Source organism: Taudactylus pleione, unplaced genomic scaffold (assembly GCF_031769625.1).
Source record: "Taudactylus pleione unplaced genomic scaffold, aTauple2 ptg000040l, whole genome shotgun sequence".
Taxonomy (NCBI): Eukaryota; Metazoa; Chordata; class Amphibia; order Anura; family Myobatrachidae; genus Taudactylus; species Taudactylus pleione.
The window spans coordinates 21330466-21343061 of NW_028284442.1; positions in this window are offsets into that span (position 1 = coordinate 21330466).

Consider the following 12596-nt stretch of genomic DNA (forward strand, 5'->3'; position numbering starts at 1 on the left):
GTGCCTGACACTAACCCCCCTTCCCCTAGCCTAACCCTCCCGGGGGGAGGGCCTAACACTAAGGACCTGATTCAGACCCGGTTGCTAAGTTGTGCTCGCTTGCTCTGAGCGATTTTCGCCCGTCTGCGCATGCGTATAATTCACAGTGCGCGTGCGAAAGCCAGTCCTTGCGATCTGTTTGCTCGTAAGCCACTATCAGGTCGTTACTTTGAGTGACAGATAGTGCCGTTTGTGGGTGGTAACTGGGGAAGGTGGTTGTAAATGGGGGAGTGGTGTTGCGGACGCAGGCGTGTCAGGATGACAAAACGATGTTTAATGGGCGTGCATAATTAGCAAAGTAGCGTCATTGTACACGTCACCTGCATGTATTTCAGCCGGCACTGAAGGGCTGTGAGCAGCTCCGATGGCTCTCGATGGTCCCGAGTAATCCTACAATCCCGGAGATGACGTGTGTTGCATGTGGCAAGGGGCCGTCTTTAAACACTTGTGAGCGCACTTTGCCGTTGCGCGCTAAAACATAGTGGGCGTCCTTAAGCGACACAGTGCGAGCACTTCATTTAAATATCCAGCCCCTTTTTGCCAGCGAGTGGCCGCAACTTGCGATCAGGTCTGAATGAGCTCCTAAATCCCCTCGGGAGTCCCTATGAAGGTTGAATTAATTAGTTTTTATTTATTTATTATCACAAGTGCATGTTTGAGGATCCGATCATGTGATTAGTTTTATCACATGACCAGTCCTTCCATTATCGATATTGGTACCCTGCAGATTCCCTGGGAATATATCCCATCATATGTCTCATCCCATCCGGTCATGTGACAGGGTCACATGATCAGAGGGGAGACCACTGGGATATGTAGTTCACCGTGTTTGCTACCGTGACTGGTCACATGGTCGGAGGTCAGACTATATGGAGTGCACCGTGTTTATTGCGGTGACCGGTCTACTCATAGTCATATGATGCATGGAGGACACTTTTAAATACGTGTCATTCTCTCCATGAGCGGGCATATGATCTATCCCATCCGGCCATGTGACAATGTCAGATGATTGGATGTGAGCCTGCTGGGTACTGTAGTTTACAATGCCGACCTCGGTAATTGGCCCATTGTGGCCATGTGACCCAATGACAACACATTATGTGACGCAACCCTGAATCATCAGTTAATATAGTCTCTCACTCGGAACCGGGGTATCAATGCTATGGGTCCGAACAATTGCCCGGGTCATGTCATTATCTTATTGCCACACTATGATTCCCAGGGAGTTGGAATTATGCGAACTGCGGTTGCCATCCCTCAACCAATGGGAGTACGGCAGTGATCATGTGACACCAGGATGTCACATGATCGCACTGCCGTTTAATATGAAATATAATGGAATTGTTTATTTTATTTATATCCTTTTGCAGGTAGGTGGGATTGCCTCCTTTAAGCCATACTTAGGCTGTTTTAAAATGTATAGGATGAATGGTTTTTCTTTTATTCCATTCATTAATCGGTCACTGCATGAGTTTGTCAATTAATTAATTATCTTAGGGTATTTAACCACCCCAGTAATATGAACCAACATACATGCTCCTGAGGAAGATGGGTGCCCTTTTACCCAGTGAAATGCGTTGAGGTGATTACTCTGGGAACCCTGTGAATATCGGACCATACCTTTGGACCTCTACGAATTCCTTCATGATTGAAGTGCAGTGCCGGAACAAAATACAGGTGGATTATATACAGCCTTAATCAATTTGCACTTGGAATGCTAAATACTGTGTGAAACTAATTGTACCGACTATCCTATGCCTGCTTGAAAGCCCAAAGCTTTGGATATAGTGGAAGGAGTCCTAGATCCCATTCATATTTAATCCAATACACAGGATCACAGATTTTTTATCGTGTATACAACTGGAATTCAGACTATAAGATTGTTGGACCTTTATTTATTTTTTTATGTGTGACCCACTGCTGAATTTATTGGCTTTTTATGAATAAATGGTATATATTTATTTTACATTTATAGAATAACTGTCCATCTTCTTTAGTGCTGGTTTTTGTGTGTTTTACTGAGCTCCTAAATCCCCCCGGGAGTCCCTGAACCTAATCCTCCCCCCAGCTGCTAACAGCTCCCGACGCCTGGCTTACCTACGTTCGGGATTTCGGCGTGGGGCTAATGATAGGCGTCAGTATTTAGACGCCTATCATTAGTCCCATGCCGGGATTTCACTGTCAGGGAGCCGGCGGTCAGCATTTCGACCACCGGCTTCCTGACTACATCCCCCCTAGTGGTGCTTACCCTAATCTCCTCCCTTAATGCCTAAACCTAACCTACCCCCGGGGGTGCCTTTCCATAACCCCCCACTTACCGCTCTCTAAACCTAACCTCTCCCTGGGGGTGTGCCTAACCCTCTCCCCTTGGGGTGCCTAACCCTAATCCCCCCCCCCAAACCTAACCCAAAGCCCACTAGACTCCCTAATCCTAACCCTTCGGAGTTACGCCTATCATAAATCCCTAGCCAGCATTCTGCTGTTGGGATTGTGACCGGCGATGACTACATTCCATATACAGCCATGTTGGCTGTTTTTTTTCTACATTTTGGGTAAAAATATTAAAAAAATATTTTCTTTCACCTAAAAAACATGTGTAAGGTTTTTACTCACCTTAAAGTAGTGGTACTTCAGGACATTCACAATGGCTTTGCAGGTGTCCGGAATGATGACGCCCAAAGTCTGGGGGGAAATGAGGGTCCTAATCTTCAAGTCTTCAAAAGACCTTCCTGTAGCCAGGAACCTTAAGGTAGCAATGAGCCTCTCCTCAGCAGGACTGGCCCTCCACATATTGGTATCCTGCCTCTGGATATAGGGGGTCACCAGACGCAGCAACTCCTGAAAGATGGCGTCATCCATGCACAGGTAGTTGCGGTAATTGTCCAGGTTATTCTCCCTAATTTTCATCAGCAGCGGCATGTGGGAGCTAGTCTCCCTCCTCATCAGCCACTCCTTCGTCCAGCAGGACCTCATCCTTCTCCTTTCCTCAGCTCCATCACCTTTCAGCTTCAGATAGCCATAGGCCATAGCAGAAGATTATAGCGATAGGAATCTATCACCACAGAATATAGAATAGAACACACTTTGTTTAAGTCAAGCCAAAAACAAAGCAGAGCACAATAGCAATGTACAGCGTTCAGTAGGTATAAACCAAGCCTTACTAGTCACAGAGCAGAAGTGCACAAACCTAAAATGGTGGCTGCTTGATATACCCCCTAGTCAAGCCCTTGCATTATTAAAATTCCAGCAGATGCATCGTGAGGTTGTTTGCTGCAAACGATATATCATTTACGATCTGCAGTCGGTTACGACCCATCTATATCGTTTGATCGTTTGTACAATTGTTCCGTGTGTGGGCACCATTTCGTTTGACCGGGAGAGTTCAGGAATTCAAGGGAAATCACGAACGCGTTTGAATCGTTTGCAAAACGCACCGTATATGGGGGCCTTAAGACCAGGGGGTATATGTAATAGCCTGTGGACTGCAGGCATCGGTGAGTCCAGTGCAAGACTGTCCGATGATTTAAAGTAGCAGTCATTTAAAATGCAAAATCAACCTGGTTTTGCCTTTTAATTGACTGCTAAATTAAAACGTGGCAGACTCATATGGGACTTGCCGATGCCTGCATTCCACATATAGCCCCATTAGAGGTGAGCGGGTCCAGTTCTCCGAGAACCAGATCCACCTGAACATAGGGGATCCAAGTAGGACCCGAGTACGGCTCAGGTTTTCCTGCCTAACTCGGAATCCAAAAAGAGGCAAAATGGCAACATCCCGATGTTGGAGTTTCGTGGGTGTTGGAGGTCCTGGTGTTCAGCGCCATTTTCACTCCGGCTGTGGAGAGTGTACAGAACAGATGTGCTTTGTTGTTCAAGGGTGCAGTGTTGTCGGGCTGGGGCTGCAGTACATAAAGTTGGGGGGTGCTGCTGTGTTACTGTTATCCTGGCAATAAAGGGGCTAGGGCTGCAGTTTACAAAGGGGTGCTGTGTCGTCCAGGGATGCTCTGTCAATCCAGTGGTGCTCTTCCCCAGTGTATAAAAACTAAAAGTTAAAATGAATAACTATCAGTCCACAAAGAACAAAAAGATTTTTTTTTTCCTTTTTTTTATTTCCTTTTTTTTGTGTGTGTGTGTGTGTTAGCTATGCTATTATTGTTCGGTGATACTGCCGACCAGACCGCAGTCTACCATCCACATATTTGTGACTTTGCAGGTGGTTCGTCCGCACTCCGCAGGGGTGCTTTTTTGTCCATAAAGGGCTGCTGCCACATCCAGGGGTGCTCTTCCCCAGTTTAGAAAAAAAATAAAGTTAAATAGAATTATCATTCCACAAAAAAATAAAAATATTTTTTTTTTCTGATTTTTTTGTGTGTGCTAGCTACGCTATTATTGTTCGGTGACACTGCTGACCAGACTGCAGTTTATCATCATTGTATTGTGACACTATAAGTTGTAGCGCAGTGTGTTATTCTTATTCTTAAAAAATATTGTGACACTGCAAGTGGTAGCGCAGTGTTTTACTCATAAAAAATCTTGTGACACTGTAAGTGGTAGTGCAGTGTGTTATTATTTTCTTATTCATAAAAACATATTGTGACACTGTAGGTCATTGATATCGCAGAGTAATATTTAAAATTGATAGAAATTTACGCGTGTGCTGTACTCCACTTAATTCTTGTTTGTTGATATGGAGAATGATTAGTTGAGAGGAGAGCAGGAATACTAGTCCGTCTACATCATCTACTAAAGCCGATGCCCAAGGGCATATAGGGCTTAAGTCAGGGAATCTAAAATCAAAGAACCAATCTTTTACAGTTGAAAAGAAAAAACATCAAAGTGAAATTTAGCTGCAGAAAGACATAAAATTAGCAATATGCCTTTCACCACATGAAGTGGAAAGGCTAAGGCCTTTATTTATGTCTGGTGGTTCTGCCTCTTATGATGATTTAAACACAAGTGAACATGCTGACATAGAAATCGAGGATGCTTGTGTGGAAGTGCACCAGGATGAGGAAGATATTTGTGTAGCTGACGCTAATAAGAATGTTGATGATGATGTTGTTGTTGAGGATGTTGTTTGTGTAAATCAGGCACCAGTGGAAGAAACAGTTGTTGCCAATGATAAGGAAAAGCCAATTGTCATACTGGGCTTAAAACAAAAAAATCCACGTCTTATGTTTGGAATTATTTCTACCCACATCGGACAACAATTGTCAAGCCATCTGTAACCTTTGTAAAGCCAGAATAAGTAGAAGTAGGAACCTTAACCACCTAGGAACCTCCTCCCTGTTACGTAATCTGCAGCGCATCCATCAAAAAAGTTTTTTAAAAATTCAGAAACTTTGTCTAAAAAAGTACCAACAAGCAGTCCAGCGTCAGCTAGCTCCCTTTTCTCTGCTAGAGCCATGCACCTGCCATCTTCACCACCAACAATATCCTCAATCATGAAGCGATTGGTTTGTTTGGGCCCCCAGAAGACAAGCTACCAATGGGCAGCTGACATTGCTGGCAATGATCTCTATGTGCACAAACTGGCTTTACAGAGGCAAGATGTCACCATCATGATCTGATTCCTCACCCTCATCAGTGTCTACATCATCTTACTTCACACAATATTAATTTGTCCCTGCTGGAATGCTCCATTACAGGTGCCTCTGTAATTTTTGGACGTAATTGGCGGTAAAGGTCATCCTCATGGAATTTGTAGTTCATTTTGATGAACATCATCTTTTCCACATTTTGAAGAAGTAGCCTCCTACGCCGATCGCTGACAAGGTTCTTGTCTGTGCTGAAAACTCTTTCGGAGTACACACTGGAGGGTGGGCAGCTGTAGTAAAGCAAAGCCAGTTTGTGCAAGGGCCTCCAAATTGCATTTTTTTTCCTGCTAGTAGTCAAACGGACTGTCTGACATGCCTATTTGGATGCTATCATTAAAAATAGTACTCAACCGTTCTTTGAATGGTGACCGTATCAGATGGAGTTATGGTAGAAGTCTCATTAATTTAATTGTAGGCAATTCTTTTAGACCCGACCAGATGTCAAAACTTGGTTGCATTGACTTACCTGCATCACCAGTCGGTCTTTTGGGAAAGTTTAGTTTTTCCTTGGCAGCCGCACTTTCTAGAGAAACTGCAGGAGGAGCCATTGCTGCATCACGTGCCACTTGAGCTGACAGTTTGCTTACCAACAGGTCTTTGCATCTCTACAGATCTGTGTCCATTGGGAAGAAAGACACAACATATGACTTAAACCTAGGATCCAGCACGGTCGCCAAAATGCATTGATCCGATTGGAAGGTCCTGACAATCCTTGGTTCCTGGTGAAGCAAATAAAGGACTTGATCTACAAGTCCAACATACTTTGCAGAATCGCTTAATTTCAGCTCCTCCTTTAGTTTCTCAAGTTGCTTTTCCAACAGTCTAATTAGGGGAATTACCTGACTCAAACTGGCAGTATCTGAACTCCCTTCACAGGTGACTACTTCAAAGGGTTTCAGCACTGCACAACATGGAAAGTATTTTCCACTGAGCTTGAGTAAGGTGCATTCCCCCTCCTCTTCCTATGTCATAGTTCTCTGTGTAGCTTTGGATGGCTTTTTGCTGTTCCTCCATCCACTGAAGCATATAAAGGGTGGCGTTCCACCTTGTAACTACCTCTTGCTTCAGCTGGTGGCAGGGCAAATTCAACATTTCTTGCAGGTGCTGCAATCTTCTAAATGCGCCTGCTGAATGGCTAAAATGTCCAGAATTTTTTTTTAGCCGGACAGAGCATCTCCTGCACGGCCCTGTCATTTAAAAAAATAATAATAATTTGTACCACCAAGTTGATTGCGTGAGAAAAACATAGGACATGTTGGAATTCACCCAGCTGTAATGCTCTCACAATATTGGTGGCGTTGTCAGAAATTACAAATTCTGAGGAGAGTCCAAGCGGGGTCATTTTGCAATGACTTCCCTGAGTTTTTCTAAATGGTTGTCAGTGGTATGCCCCTTAGTGAAACCGGTGATACACAGAGTAGCCTGCCTCTGAATGAGCTGCTGTTTATTAGATACTGCTGATGGCGCTGAAGGCAATACACCCACCCAGTGGGCTGTTACAGTCATGTAATCTTGCGTATTGGATGGACATCTAATACCAGCATAGATGTTATGGCGTCAGTGATCCGCTGTGCAACTGGGTGACTGCTGTCATACTTGCTCCCCCTTGCAAAGGATTGTTTATCAGTCAATTGTTTTTTAAACTACTAATGGGATAAAGATCCACTCCCAGGAGCAGCAAGGACTGATGTGACTGATTTAATATTTTTTTTAAATGCCTCTTCCCTCATAAATTAGATTCGGAATCAAAAAATGAAATTAAATTTACTACTAATCAACCCTTCCTTTTCTTGCCTTCAACTACATACATACTCCAACTCCCTCAGGCCTCTTGAATAATAAAAACATTTGCTTCCTAATGTGTCATGTTGGAAGTTGAACTGCCACAGCTGCTGAAATCTTCTACATGCGGTTGCTGAATGCCAAATATGTCCATAAATTACATACAGTGCATAAAGCAGGCTGAGGTAAACTGAGGGACACCACCTATTGTTGACAAATAACTTCCAGTAGGCTCAGTAAACATTACGGATGCCGGGAGTTCTAATTCAGCTGGAGAGCTACAGACTGCTTTCCTCTGATGTAAACAGCAAGTCTTGGTTCCATTATCCCTAACAACCTCCCTGAGCACAAAGTAAATGTCTCTTTACAGTGTGTACTAGCAGCACCTCCACAAGTAAGGCCACCGCATTTCTATTAGTTGTATAAAAAAAACTCCTCCAGATCAAAGATGTCTTTCATGAACTGAAAAACTTGTTCCTACATTGATCTTCCCTCATATTTTTTTTTAAGAATCAAAACATTACAATAAATAAATTAAAAACTAATCAATTCTTCCGTCCTTTCCCTGACTTTAATCCTTAAACATATTCCAACTCCCTTGGGCCTCCGACCTAGTTCTTGATTAATGAAAACATTATTGGTTTTTAAACTTCCTTTGGGGTCGTTTAGTTTATTAAACTGTCATCCTGTCTACCACTGCAGTACCACTCTGTGCCATGTTGGAAGCTGAACATGCTAGTGCCGCCCACTGCTGTTGCTTATCTTAGTCAGCCAGCTAGTTGGATGCAACCTTTTGGTCTAAACTGGATGAAATATTGTGAGCTGTGAGGTGGTCATAATTGACTGGAAATTAGTGAAAATTAATGCTATTGAGATTAATCATACTGTAGGAACAAAAACAGGCCCAAATTATGTGATTTTAGCTGTTTTTATGATTTAAAAAAAAAAATACAGATCCAAAACATGCAAGGGCGGTTTTGCCAAAACTAAGGACCTCATTCAGAGTCGGTCGTAGCGGCCGCATGGTCGTACGCATCCGATGTTTTTCTTTCTGCGCCTGCGCATGGCTAGCTGTGCGCATGTGCGTACGAGCTCTACCGATGCAAAATACTGTCGGTCGTAGGCCTTCCGAAACGGAAGTGGCTTGCGAAAGTTGATTGACAGGAAAGTTCGTTTGTGGGTGTATACGGGGGTGGTGGTCTGCAAACAGAGGCATGCTTCAGCGTTTCCAGGCGTTTTAGGGGAGTGTATAAATTATCTGCTTCGTACGACCATGAATTGCGGATGCATGACAACGTCACTCTACGAACAGGATGATCGTCCAGGCTAAGGTAGGCAAGAAGCGTCCGTAAGTCACAACAGTACAATCATTAATCCGATGTTACTTGTGATGTTTCTAATTGGAACCACACAAACCAAGCAGCTAAGATTGGTGCATTGTAACTATTAACACTGCTAATTACCTTGTAAATGATTTCACTTGCGTGTGCATTAGGGAATTCGTAACACAACTGTTTATTTGTGCTTTTTTAACTTATTTTTTTCGGGCATTTTTTAAAACATATAGCATTGTGTTTTGCGTAGCAGCCTTTTCAGATACCATACTTTTTAAACCATGTATACATTGATATAGTTAAATATAGACATTTTGTTAATGAAATTTTGTTTATTTTAGGAAATTAGCCTTAAATCACAATTTTAGTTACAATTGTTAGGCCAACATTTGCCTATAAATAAAAATAAAAAATAAAAAACACAATTCTAAAATTAAAATAAGAGCTTGAGACATTGGTGACAAGGAATATGGGGACTGGACAAGAGGTGAGGGAGGAGATATCCAGGGCTACTTGCATCGTTTGGGCCGGCTCGGAGGAAGAGGTAAGCTACGGACAGCCGACTGGCGTGTAACCCGCTCACTGGCCTGGCCAGAGGTAGATGGTATTTCCTCAGGCCTAGGCATAGGGCTCTCCATACTTGCGGGGGTGGTTGTTGGGCTGCCAGAGGTGGTGGTCCTGGGAGGAAGGGAGTCTCGCTCCATCATGGCAGGTGGGTTTGCCTGCTCCTGGGTATTGGCCCAACGATCTATGGCCCCAGCAATGGTCTCCAGGGCCACCGCCACCCTCACCAGAGTGGTCTCCATCCTCAGAACATCTTTCTCCTGAGTTTGGGAGATCAACCTAATGAGGAGAGGCACTGCTCGTTCCAATGGTTGCCCTGGAGTAGACTCCACAGGGTCCCCAGATGGAGTACTTGGATCCTCCCCTGCAGAGTCTCCATCTGTGCTGGACCCAGACCTGACCTCAGGAGCAGGCACTACCTCCTCTGAGTCTGGAAAAAAATTTTTTTTTTTTTTTTTAAAAACGCATACACGTTTTAGCTTTATACTTTTTTATTATATATATATATATATATATATATATAATAATTATACTATATACCATATACTTATTTGCATTCTTGCACATGTGGAGCGTTGAAGTTGGCCATGTCAGTGTCCATAGTGGACACGCCGACTATCTCCTCTTCCATCACACATCCCTGAGCCAACATCTCCAACCTCGTCAAGGTCAGCTCCTCAGGGATGGGACCACTACCTGTCCCCGCAGCATGGTCCACCCTACTCCGTAGCTTCCTCTTCAGCTGGTATTTTAAATCAGTCCATCTAACAATGTGATTTGGCATTTTTCAAGGGTTAGTTTATTTAATTAAGATCTCGCTTTTGACTTCAGTACACTCACAATATCATTTTCTTACCTTTTTTTGATTAATTTCATGGTTCTGTGGGTTGTCCCCACAGCATTAACAGCCCTGGATATCTCCTCACAAATCCTTACTTTGGCTCCAGCCCCCATATTTCTTGGGGCATGGACAAGGTTATCCATTGTCATGGTCACCAATGTCTCAAGCTCTAGCCTTGAAAATGGTGGATTTCTGGGCCTTGGCCTGCTTTGCCCCGCCTCCTCCTCCTCTGGTGGTGGTAGTGGATTCCCAGCACCTACAATATTTTAGAATTTTGATAAATTAAAAAATGCATTTTTGGAAGATATGAACTGTTATTGTGTTTTTTACAAAATGTGTTTAACACTTACCTGCCTCATTTGGCCTCTGCCCACCATGCTCCTCGCTTGCCATTTTCAAAACTTGTGAGAGAGCATGAAGAATAGTGCTTTTGATGACAATTTTATAGATGTGAGTGCATCCCTGGATTGGTTACCCGTGCATCCCTATTTGCCTACGTACAATGCACACCTTGCCTGCATTCTGTAATCACTGCGTGGGTTGTCCGAGATGTGAGCACATCCCTGGCTTGGTTACCCGTGCATCCCTATTTGCCTACGTATAATGCACACCTTGCCTTCATTCCGTAATCACTGCGTGGGTTGTCCGAGATGTGAGCGCATCCCTGGATTGGTTACCCGTGCATCCCTATTTGCCTCCGTTCAATGCACACCTTGCCTGCATTATTCAATCATTGTGTTTTTTTGGCCTTATTTAAGGCAAAGCCAAATGTTCCCTTGTGGGTTGTAGTTGGAGTGATTTGTGGTGCAGGAAGGGATTACTAGTGCTTACAGTGTTTGGAGTTGTTTGAGTGGTGCTTGTGTGTGTTGTTTGAGTGGTGCTTGTGGTTTTTTTTTTGGGGGGGGAGGGTTTTTTATTTGTTTTTTTGGGGGTTCCTTTTTTTGGGGGGGGGTGGGTTTTTTATTTGTTTTTTGGGGGGTTCCATTTTTTGTTGTATTTTTTTTTTGGGGAGGGGTGGGTTTTTATTTGTTTTTTGGGGTTCCATTTTTTGTTGTTTTTTGGGGGGGTGTTTTTTTTATTTTTTGTTTGTCCATAAATTTAACAAACCCAGTTACTTTGTGTGTTTGGGTGGATGTGTTTTTGGAGGAACAAAATAACAATGTTCTTTGCAGACTCCAGTAAGTGTGCCAGCCTACTGCAAGCTGTTTTTTTTATTTTTTGGAATTTAAAGCCAAAAAAAGGACATTATTCAAACAATTATTGTCATGTTATATTGTTTTGTTTTAGGTGTTTAACAGTCCAGTTTGTACTGGATTCAGGTAAGTGTCTATTTTTAAAAACCTAAAAGTTTGTCGTATTTAATAATAAAGTGTTTTATGCTGTCTTTTTTTACATTTAATATGCATTTGTGGTTTTTATTGATAAAACAATAATTATGTTTTCAAATTTTTATATTGCCCAATTTCAAAGTTAAGGATTGTTTTAACAATAATAGTAGTAATAGACGTGTTTTTTTTTTTAAATATTATTTTCTTTTTCTTCCATAAAATAAAAACCCGTACACAAACAACACCTGTAGGGGTTCCCGAAGATGGCACAGCCCGACCCTGTAAGAATATGCACCATTATTACTAAGCTAAGTAGTTTTGGAAGAATATTGAAAATTCTTTCTCAACACCACTTATTTTTTAAAATTCTAACTTTACAGAGCGATGTGGGCCAGCTAATAGTGGCCATGTTGCCCCCCACCAACCTTCCTCAGCCTCCTCCTGGGCGTAGGCATAGGAGGCGTGCAAGGGCCAAGATATATAGAACACGTGTCACCCTTTTTGGAATGCCTGATGATGTGGTTGTAACCACTTATCGCCTGCCTCCAAATATTATCCTAGACACTCTATCAATAATAAAGAATGATCTAGAAAGTCAGATTAACATTCCTACAGCAATCACACCACTTACACAGTTGTTGGCAGTGTTACATTTCTGCACCTCAGGGTCCTTCCAAACCACTGTGGGGCTAGTGGGTGGCCTCTCCCAGCCCTCATTTTCACGGATCCTGAGGTGTGTCCTAGATGCATTCTTCAATCATATAGCACATTTTATTAGTATGCCTTTGGATACGGAAGCCCTTGATGTGGTAAAGCAGAAGTTTTTTGAGATTGCAGGCTTTCCACACGTCATAGGGGTAGTGGATGGCACTCACATAGCACTTCAGCCCCCTGCATGCAGGGAACAAATCTATAGGAACCGTAAACATTTCCATTCGCTAAATGTAATGGTGCTATGTGATGCCTCCCTCCAGATCCTCTCCCTGAATGCCAAATTTCCAGGCTGCAGCCATGATGCATACGTGATCCAGCATTCAGGGATTTGGCCAAAATTAAGCACACTGCAAGCTGGTGATGCGTGACTTCTTGGTAAGTATAAATCCAGTATGTA